At 38.8% G+C, this 11,497-nt stretch overlaps 1 non-coding gene across 1 annotated transcript; it reads right to left on the bottom strand.

Annotated features, from left to right (window-relative positions):
• Positions 1-11,114: 11,114 nt before the first annotated feature.
• Positions 11,115-11,220, bottom strand: LOC115873828. Its single transcript, XR_004048613.1, has one exon. It is a non-coding gene; the product is annotated as a U6 spliceosomal RNA (small nuclear RNA).
• Between the last annotated feature and the right edge of the window lie 277 nt (positions 11,221-11,497).

Here is an 11,497-nt window from a genome sequence, read left to right as displayed (position 1 = left end):
TTTTCAGTTGCATGACACAAATCATAGTGATCTCTTGGGATAATGGCTAACTAGGGCTTAAAATGTATTATCGTGTCTTGTGTCAAATGAAGCATTTCATTTTGATTTTGGTGTGTGTTATTTTATAATCCTTTCCTGATCAATGGGTCATTTATTACCTATCAACCTTTCAGCCTTCGAAGTTTCTGGGTACACTGCGCCCGCAGGTGTATTGTACACTAGTGCATGGCGGGATATCAATAACTGTGCAAATCAAAGAAATAGAACTCCCGCTGCCAGTCCCCCACCACCAAAGTTCATGTAGGCCAAATGTAGGGGTTCCAACAAGTTCATGAAAAGTGGAATTAGAAGATAATAGAGTTTTTCAATAAACGTTTGAACTGCCCATTATGTGTCCCACATAATTTTATCAAAAACCCATGTTATGTCAAAATATTTTACTTTGATTTTTATACCTTTTCCATTACTGAAAACACATGATATCAACAAACAATCTAAAACCTGAAATAATTTGGTCACAAAAGAGTTACCTTCCACATGCCAAGTTGCTGCACTTAGTGCTTTGCTGAGCCATGTTAGTCTCACCTCCATAAGAATGGGATTCACAGTAAATTGCTTTTTGCTAATAATGTTGAGTTTGAGTTTATAAAATGTGCTTGATACATCTTCAGAAAACATATTTATTTCTGGTATCAACTTAATAGCACATAATATATAGCCATGAACTCTGAGTATGAAAGTAGTTTGCCAGTTTTATGAATTTTTATGCATTTCATTGAACAATTTTTTGCCAGGGGATTGGGGGTGGGGTGTGGGGAGTAGATACATTTAACTTAAAAATATTGTTCCTAATAATTCATCTTATGTTGTCCATATCAACTAATAGAGCCCCTGGTGTTGATGTAACTTCTGATGAAGTATAACCCTCTGAGATAGTTAAAGTTAATTGTGCCAAAATGGCTGATAAACACATGTGGGGTTAATTGAAGGGCGGAGGGATAAATGGCTCAGTGAGCCTCGCCTTTCTAGTTCTTGGGTCTCTTGCTTTGTGCTGGTCAGACCAGGCTACAGCTGCCTTAGCCAGTTCCCTGTTTCAGCTGGCAAGGCTCACTTCCTGCAAGACATCCCTGAGGAGAAGCCACATGGACCTACCCCGGTGCAGCCCTGGGTGCTGGAGCAGCCGTGTGGAGACCCCTGCCAGCGCTGAGATGCTTACAAGTTCACTGATTCGGCTTTCCTCCTGCAGTCGGCATCACTGGGTGTGTTTTGTGAGATGGAGGAGGACTTTGTGGATTGGTGTCAGACATATGGGCTAATTTTGGACTTGTAGGCTTGGGAAGCACTGGGTTGGGATGTTTTCTTGATGTGCACTTACCCTTTATATGAAACTCTCTCTTATACATATGAGTTTCTGTGGATTTATTCCTCTGATGTACCCAGTCTAACACATCCTCCCAAACAAACAAACAAACAAACAAACAAATTCCAGTCTAGGCTATTTCAAATCACAACGACCTCCAGGACTATGGAGAACTGCCCCAGAAAGTTTCCAAAGCTGTAAACTGTTATGGACGTCAACTGCCACATTTTTCTCTTTTGGAGAAGCTATTGGGTTTAAATATCAGAGCTTTCAGTTAACAGAAACGGATTTTAAAACTTTTTTTGTAACTAACTCCAACTTGCTACCATGAAGTCGATTCCAGACATGGTGTGACTTCTCCTGTGCATTTCTGAGGCTGTAACTCTTTAGGGAAACAGAAAGTTTCCTTTCTTTCCCATGGAGTGGTTGGTGGTGTCAAACTACCAACTTTGTGGTTAGCAATCCAGTCTATAACCACCATGCCACGAAGGTTCCATCTTTGTCACCAGGGCTCAATAACATACCCAGTAGCAAGGGGTAAATAGCAAGGGGTCAGCAAAGATAATGATTGACCCAAGTTTCTGGGTGTATCCTGGGGACCCAGGATGGGTGCCGTGGAATGCTGGGACACTGAATCCTGTATCTTCAAGGTGCAGAGAATGTTCCAGAAGCTGTATCAGTGAGATACCATGTGGGAACTCCACTGGGTGATCTGGACTCTACCTTAGACACACATGTAACTTGATTAAGTTGGAAAAGACATAGCATTTGAGGAAGAAGAAGACAACTGTACCAAGATTGGTGAACTGTTAGTAGGTAGACAAACAAGGTCTTGCTATACCAATGCCCTGTGTGATGTATTAACATATGCATTATTCCAGCAAACCTGTGATGGACATTCTGTATTATTTTGTTTTTGATTGTTCATATTAAGGTGTAGCTCAGAAGTGTTATGTCATTGGGGCGGGGGGGTCACCCTATTTAAATTGTGTTATATGTTTTTTTGTTTTTCACTAAATGAAACCCAGAATTGATAAACATAGAGAGGCAAAAAATAGAATCAAGGTTTCTAGGGAGGGTTGGGGTTGCGGTACTGGGGTGGTGGGGAATAAAAGGGAGATGATGTCAAGGAGTCCGGGAAGAAAAAATATGTTTGGAAACTGACTGTGGTAGAAATTATGCAATTCTGTTTGATGTGATTGAACTATGTTATGATATGATAAGTATGTATGTATGATATGATAACTCCCAATTAGTAATATAAATAAATAATCGAGCAATGATTTTTTTTTTAAAGAAAAAGAGAAAAGTCTTGATAGATGCAGGCGGGCTCGGAATAGAACAGTGAGTTGAAAACACTGGCAACCACTAAGAATGTATGCATAATAAGTCATTCGCTTTTTCAAATAATGAAATGCAAATAATAAAAAACACAGCTGCATTCCATTGACCTGTAAAGTTGCTGCAGGGTAAATAAAGTGTTCAAAATACATAAACAAGCAAACAAAAATATATAGTTGTTGATGAAAATATTTCAACTGAAGGTGATGTCATTTGTATCAAAGTAGAACAGTATTCTTTGGGTTTTCAATTGCTGATTTTTCAAAAGTAGATCAGCCAGGACTTTATAGGCAGACCTGGATAGACCTTAACTGTCAACGTTTCCTTGGCATCTGAACATGATAATTACTATGCCACTAAAGTGGCTCTGAGGTAAATAAATAGGAGAAAAATTAGCGAGAGGACAATTTTCAGTTCCAGAAGTCCAATACGCAAGCTTCATTCAGAATTTTTATTTACATATATGCGGTAAGTATTCTTGGAAGGAAATAAGAGTTGAAAATCATAAAATATATCTAAACTGGTGGGATTACTTGAATCAAACCTATAATGCTTTAACATTTAATTTACGTGACTGACAAAAAATTGGCTGATATTCAATTATGCCTTAATATTATTTAACTATATGAAACTCCTTTTTAAAATATGATTTATGGCTAATTATAATTTAAAAGTGTCCATATATGCTTTGTTAATTAATCTGGGACTTGATATTTTCAGAAGTCATTAAGAAAAATTTATTTTGAATTATACCCAAATCTTAGTGAATATAACACTATAACTGGAGCTCCAAACACATGAGGAAGAGAAATCTAAATCAAAGATTTTTTAATTTCTCCAAAGTATTTCTCAATGCATCTAACAAATCTGATTAACCAGTGAAAATGAACACAATCTCTCTCACAGCTTGCATATCTGGGGAGAAAGTTATTGTTTTTTATCTGTAAATTGGTATACATTTTAAAAATTAGACTTTATATTGAAGAGTGCAATAAATAGAACTGAAATAAATACTTGAAAAAATCTAATTGGTGTGAAGCTTTTATAGCCTGGATTGTTTTTCCTGTCTCCGTCAAACATATAATTACATTAAGGGAATTTTAACAGTGAACTTGGAAACAGAGAGGCTGTTAATTCATAAGATCTATAGAGCTATAACTAACATTATACCATCTGGTACTGATAAAACACATAATGAGAATTCAAAAGATGTGGAAATAGGAATTTACTAAGAACTAAGGATACTTTATTAGAGACTGTGCTTCTTCTGTATTTAAATAATATATCTTTCCTCTTCAAGGAGAGAAAAATGTATTTAGTAGCTATAATACATAGAGTGTTTCAATGTACAATACAGTTTTTATTTTTAAAACAATTCTCTTAGAAAATATATTATAATTTCCCTTTTAAAGAAAATGTCAATGAGACTCAGAGAAATTGATTATTCAATGGCTGGGGAAATAAGTCCTCTGCCCTGCCTTCTTCAAACTTTCATAAGGAACAGGATTTCTTTTACTGTATGTGGTAGAAGAATAAACACTGAAAAATTCTAAGTCCTAGGTTACCTAAATTTTGTGTAATAACATCATCTGTAATCTATATTACTGATGCTAGGGCCCATACATAAGGATCTGTACAAGATCCCCCACCTGATTCCTATGATCAGAAGAATGAGGAAAAACTGACTCCAAATGAACCCATTTATCCCTGCTCTCAAAAGGGGGTGGGGGGATGCACACCGGCATCAAGCCCATTCCAACTCATAGTAATGCTCTGTGGGGCTTCTGAGAGTAGACAGCCTCATCTTGGGTTTTTACCCCCTTGGAGCAGCTGGTGGGTTGTTTTAGTAGCCCGGCTCTTAACCCCCAGTACCAATAGTAATGTCCACATGCTCAGATACTGCAGTATTACAGTATTACTTTAGCAATACCCACATGCTCAGGTAATTTATTTTAGGAGGAAGTGCTCTTTTTAAAGTTCTTATACAGATTTAATGTTTAGGAGAAAATAAGATAGTATATATAAATACATCTTAATACATTTTATAGTTTCAAATATCCATACACACCAGTAGCTCTTTTCATAAGCTTTAAGGCTTGGAGGGGTAAGTAAGGAGATTAGTCAAATCTCAAAATATGTAAATGGTTATACCTCATTGTATAATTTTTTAAAAATCCATTGTGTCTACAGTAATACTGACAATGCTGCACAATAAAGTATAAAACCTGTGGTTGATGTTTGGTGACATCAAGCCAGCACCTACTCCCAGCCACCCTATGCACTAAAGAAGAAAACCCTGCCTGGTCTGGCACCAACCTCTCAATTGCTCCTGTGCTTGAGCCCATTGTCACAGTCACAGGGTCAATCCATCTCACGGAAGGCCTTCCTCATTTTCACTCTCTTTCTACTTAACATGCAGAATGTCCTTCTCCAAGTACTGGACTCTCCATGGCCTAATGTGTGAGATGAAGTCCCACCATTCAAACTTCTAAGGAACACTGGCTTTACATCTTCCAACACAAATTTGCTTGCACTTTTAGCAGTCTATGGTACTTCCAATCTTCTTTGCCAGAACCGTGATTCAACTCAGCAATTTTTCTTCAGTCTTCATTACTCAATGTTGAAGTTCACTTGTACATGAGGCTATGGAAAATACCATGGTTTGGGTGATCCCCACCTTAATTCTCAAATTAATATTCTTAGTTTTCAATACTCTAAAGAAGTCTTGAGTAAAAGATTTACCCAAAGCAACATAATTTTTGACCTGTTGACTCCTGCTTCCTTGAGCATAAATGTGGATGTAAGCAGGACAAAATCCTAGACACCTTCAACCTTGTCGCCATTTATTATGTTGTGACCTTCGGGTCCAGTGGTGAAGCTTTTGCTTTTCCTTAAATTGAGTTGTAATCCATACTGAAGGCTGCAATTCTTGGTCTTCCCCAGTAAGTGATTTAAGTCCTCCTCACTTTCAGCAAGCAAGGTTGTGTCACCTCTATATCTCAGGTTGTTAATAAGCTTTCCTCCAATCATGATGCCTCATTCTTCCCTATATAATTTAGCTTCTCTGATGATTTGCTCAACAGATTGAATAAGTATGGTGAGAGGATGCAATCTTGAAACAAAACTTTCCTGATTTTCACACATGCAATATTTTCTTGTCCTGTCCCCATGATTTCCTATCGATCCATGTTTAATTTCTGAATGAGCACAATGGAATCTTCTGGAATCCCCATTCTTCTCGAGGATATCCATCATTTATTATGATCCACACAGTCAAATACCTTGGTATTGTCTATAAAACACACGCCAGTATCTTTTTGGTATTCTCTGCTTTGAGCCAAGATCCATCTGACATCAGCAAAGATATCCCTTGTTCCATGTCCTCTTCTGAATCTGAGCTGAAACTATGTCAGCTCCCAATGTATTTCTGCAACCACTCTTTAATAAGCTTCAGCAAACTTTTGGTTGCATGTGATCTCAATGATATTGTTTTATAATTTGAGCATTTTGTTGTGTCATTTTTCTTTGCAATAGGTAAAATTATGAATCTTTTTCAGTCAGTTGATGTAGACTAGTAAATTCTTCCAGTTCTTCAACAGCCTGTTAAACATTTCAGCTGGTATTCTATTAATTCCTGGAGACTTGCTTTAGGCTAGTGCTTTCAGTGCAGCTTAAACTTCTTCCTTCAGTACTATTGGCTCTTGTTCCTATGCTACCTCCTGAAATGGTTGAATGTCAACCAGTTATTCCTGGTACAGTGACTGTGTGTATTCTTGCCATCTTCTTTTGATGCTTTATGCATCATTCAATAATTTTTCCATAGAAGCTTTCAAGATTGCAACTCAAGGCTTGAACTTTTTCTTCAGTTCTTCTATTTTCAGATATGCTGAGTGTGTTCTTCCCTTTTGGTTTTCTAACTCTAGGTCTTTGCACATTTCATTGTAACATTTGGATTTGTCTTCTAAAGCTACTCTTTGAAATATTCTATTCAAATCTTTGATGTCATCATTTTTCTTCCATTTATCTTAGATACCCTCTAATTAAAAGCAAGCTCCAGCATGATCGTAAAATCTGGTTTTGAAAGTAATATGTCTTGTGCACTTCTTCAGATTCCATTTGCAAAATCAGATGCACATCAGGACAAAAAGGGCCAATATTAGGTTATGGGGATGTCTTGAGTTGGATACAATAGAGAATCAAAGCCAGTTTTACTTGAATATGTACATAGAGAGATAAATCCATGTATGGAAAATGGTTCACACAGTATAGAAGAAGGCGAGTCCAAATCCTAATAAATTCCAAGAGCATGGGTCAGATGTGAGACTATAGACTTCTAACTTAAGCAGTTGCAGGTGCTGATGAACCCAGGACTGTCTGGAAGACCATAGGCTGCTGGCTGCCTACGGGTAATGAATACAAGGTCATTATGTCAAGGTCATTGTGTCAGGCCTGTGACTGTAGAAGACAATGACTTCAAGATTGGATGGCAGGCTGCTGACAGTTTTTAGGATCATTAGGCAATATAACATCCAATTGGCAAAGTCCAAAGAATGATAGGTCAATGATTTAGACCAGGCAAAAAGGAAGCAATTTTTCCAACCGAGTCGACTTATCCTGGAAGCAGGCCATACTGTGATGGACATTTCTTTTCAGCTGACTGCAAAAGGGATATGATTCGAATAAGGGTGTTGCATCCCACCCTAATCTTTTTACAATAGATTGACTGTGGTTTTATTTTGTTGGGTTAAATGATGGAGGATCATTAGGTGTTAACTGTCAAATCACCAAGAATCCTGGCCCAGTCAAGTTCACACCAAACATTAACTATCACTTGGGGGAATGGAGTAATTTAAATCTCTGAAAACAGATAAAGGCTACAGCTCTTATGAGGAAGACAGAGAGAGGATGTATGTGAGTATGTTTATCATTGGCAGATATCACAGATGGAATTGTCCCCATAAAATATGTTTCCACTTGGTAGGACTATGATTTTCAGTGATATGAGAACTATGCAATAATATAATCAGCCCCCATATGTGAATAGCCAATGCATTTTAAGTGGATACATTAGGATTCAATAACATTGATCCAATGAAAGGTAGTTTTTTAAACTCTCACATGAGGTAAAATAAGCGAAAAGTAAAAAGTGAGAGAGGGGCCTGGCTACCACTTATAAAGAACTGGGAGTAGAGCCCATCCTTTGGACACAGGATCCCTGCAGTGAGGACCTCCCAAAATCAGGGTATGATTGTTATAGATCTCAACCTTACCCTAGGTCCACGGATGTTGAAAGGAAATGAAAAACCTCCCTACACAACTGTCAGAGAAAGAAATCCACTCAAGATACAGCCTAATCCTATAAATTATATCCGGCCTCATTAACATCATAAAATCAAATTCAAACTCACTGCCATTGGGTCAATTATGACTCATAATGACTCTATAGGACAGAGGAGAACTGCCCCTGTGGTTTCTTTACTGGAACAGAAAACCTCATCTTTCTCTCAGGAAGTGTCTTGTGGGTTCAAGTTGACTTTGTGGTCAGCAGCCCAATACGTAATCCACTAAGCCACCAAAGTCATTTTATAACACATATGACAATTACATCAAATCACAAAATGGAGCATAAGGACATAATACCAAGAATCAAGGCCTAGCCAGGTTGACCGACATTTTGGAGGAACACACTTAAACTCATAAAACAAGCCTAATTGGTAGAAATGAGCATATAGCACTTTTGTCTTGCATTATTGCTTTACATTTTCTCAGTGGCACACATCCTTTCCTCTGCCAGTCTCTATAACTTACATGTTGACTCTGAGGTCATAGAAAACATTTTAAGGTAGTAATTATAATGTAAAAATTCTGTAAAGATATTTTTAAATACCCATTTTCTCTTCTGTAGAGGTACTGTTAGAAGCTGGGGAAAGTAAAGTGGGAAGTGAGGGAATACTCTTGGCAGCTTCTTTTTCTCTTGGCCTACTGCTTCTGTACCCTTATTCCCATTGGCTCTTCAAGGTTTCTGACCCTTCCACAAATGAAGTGCAAGAAGCAGAGAGAGGACAGAGGGGAAGAAAGGTCGTATCTGAGTGACAGCTCTCAGTTCACTAGCATTGACTTTCTGATCTTGGGAGGTTATTAAGTGGAGTTGGTTTTATGAGTGCTTTTGGGTGTTCTTGGGATAATTTCTTTCACTGAGCTCTCTCTTCTTTGGTTTCACTGAATCTCTATACATTTTTTTTTCAGTAAAGAAGGTACATTATCTATTTGTGGAAATCAAGTAATTATTTAACCTCTACCTTCAGAATTCTGTTCACCAATTATAATAAACTAGTCTCAACAGAACACAAGTATCTCACTCCAAAATTACATTTCAAAAATCCTTTCCTCATCTCTAATAACTGGAGTATTTTATCCCTTTGATGTGGACATAGGATTGGAAAATAATTTCATTTGGTTAAACTTATTTCCTTTGAAAATAAATAACTTGCCAAGCACCTCATTTAGCATAGTTTATCTAAAACAGTTTAATATAAAGATGGGATTGTCAGATTTAACATTATATACTTGATTCTAGTAGTGACATCACGTACTTGATTCTTTAGCAATAAAATGTGGCAAAAGCAATTGAGGTAGTTAGTTTATTGTGCCAAACTGGCTGATAAACACATGTGAGGTTAATTGAAGGGCAAAGGGATAAATGGCTTAGTGAGCTTTGCCTTTCTAGTTCTCTGGTCTCTTGCTTTCTGATGATTGAACCAGGGTGCAGCTGCCTTAGCCAGTTCCCTGCTTCTTCTGGCAAGGCTCACTTCCTGCAAGACATCCCCAAGGAGAAGCCGCATGGACCTGCCCTGATGCAGCCCTGGGTGCTGGGGCAGCCATGTGGAGACCCCTGCCAGCACTGAGATGCTTACACGCTCACTGATTCAGCTTTCCTCCTGCAGTCTGTGTCATTGGGTGTGTTTTGTGAGATGAAGGAGGACTTTATGGATTGGGTCAGACAAATGAGCTAATGTTGGACTTGTGGGCTTGGGCAGCACTGAGTTGGGATGTTTTCTTGATATATACTTAACCTTTCTATAAAGCTCTCTCTTATACATGAGTTTCTGTGGATTTGTTTCTTTAAAATACCCAGAATAACACATTATGGTACCTTAGGATTGGGGTACTGAGAAACAGATCATTAGATGGAGAGTAGATGTTTGTTTGACCTCTCCCTCATGGTAGTTTTTCTTCTTTGTCCAGCCAGAAGTCAGATAAAGCACACTGTTTACTCAGTTGTTTTCTGGGAAAAATATGGGAAGTATGGAAATAGAAAGTTTGTAAGCCCACTTGCTTTCAGCCATTAAAATTTGATCTTTGGACAGGTTTAGGATATGCCTGCAAAGAAAGCTATGCAGAGAAAGATATGCCCCACCCACTGCTTTGGGCTACTCAGGAACCAATGGCTTTGTGAGTTAGTTAATTGTGCCAGCCTGGCCGATAATCATGTGGGGCTAATTGAAAGGTGGAGGGATAAATGGGTGGTGAGCCTCGCCTTTCTAGTTCTCGGGTCTCTTGCTTTGTGATGGTTGTACCGGGTGCAGCTGCCTTAGCAGTTCCCTGCTTCAGCTTGCAAGATTGACTTCCTACAAGACATCCCCAAGAAGAAGCTACATGGACCTATTCCGATGCAGCCCTGGGTGCTGGAGCAGCCTTGTGGAGACTCCTGCTAGTGCTGGGATGCTTGTTCGTTCACTGACTCAGCTTTCCTCCTGCAGTCGGCATCATTGCCTCTGTTTTGTGAGGTGGAGGACTTTGTGGACTGGTGTTGGGTTAATGGGTTAATGTTGGGACTTGTGGGCTTGGGCAGCATTGGGTTGGGATGTTTTCATGATGCACATTTTCTTTACATAAAACTCTCTCTTATACATGAGTTGCTATGGATTTGTTTCTCCAAAGTACCTAGACTAATACACTTTGTCAGAAGTTGGAAAAAAATCTGGAACCATAAAGAAAATTCCCCTCTTGGACTGAATGGTAAAGTGAGCCTGTGAGCAGACTGAGATGCTTGCTAGGTGACCACCTGGATCTACTTGTTGAGTGGAAGTAGGAGAAATGCAGCAATAAAGAGACAAGTTGAGTTTGGCCACTGACACCTGTGGACTTGGTTTATAGGAAAAAGAGGTCTAAAGTTCATGACCTAGCACAAGCGGCTAGGCTTGTTGAGTATTGGTGAGAGCCCATGGTCTAAAGGCAAGGTGACCAATAGGTACCCTGAGGAGGCTAAATGAGGCAGCCCACATTGAGTTGACCAGAACCCAACCAGATGGAGAATGTTGAGCCTATGAACTGGTGCATATTGTTGCTGACTTTATAGATAGCCTGTCTGGATTTGACTTTGCTTGTGGATGCAGACTTCACAATGTTTCAACGGGAATGATGATTCTTCACGAATTTGCATGTCATCCTTGCGCAGGGGCCATGCTAATCTTCTCTGCATGGTTCCAGTTTTAGTATATGTGCTGCCAGACTAACACAGCAATCATCAGTATGGTCAAGAGTCACTGAGATAGCAGGGAAAATGAAAAAGAAAATAGTAATAAGTTATATCAAATCGATTTTGGGAGGATTTTTTGATAGATATTGGGGAGAAAGCTAGTTTGCAGGAGGTTGATTAGGGAGAAAAGTAAGAAAATGAATGTGTCTTCCTACCGTGGCTAGAGAAGACCTAATTTCACATACCGGTGAGCACAATAGACCTTGCGGCAAGTCCTAGAGATGATCTTGGGCTCACTGTTCCACTCTACCCACCTT

The sequence above is a fragment of the Echinops telfairi genome, unplaced genomic scaffold (assembly GCF_000313985.2).
Source record: "Echinops telfairi isolate 266 unplaced genomic scaffold, ASM31398v2 ScPeMD7_7469;HRSCAF=8507_1, whole genome shotgun sequence".
Classification (NCBI taxonomy): domain Eukaryota; kingdom Metazoa; phylum Chordata; class Mammalia; order Afrosoricida; family Tenrecidae; genus Echinops; species Echinops telfairi.
Note: the sequence above shows the minus strand (reverse complement) of the source record. Positions and strands in the feature narration are given on the sequence as shown.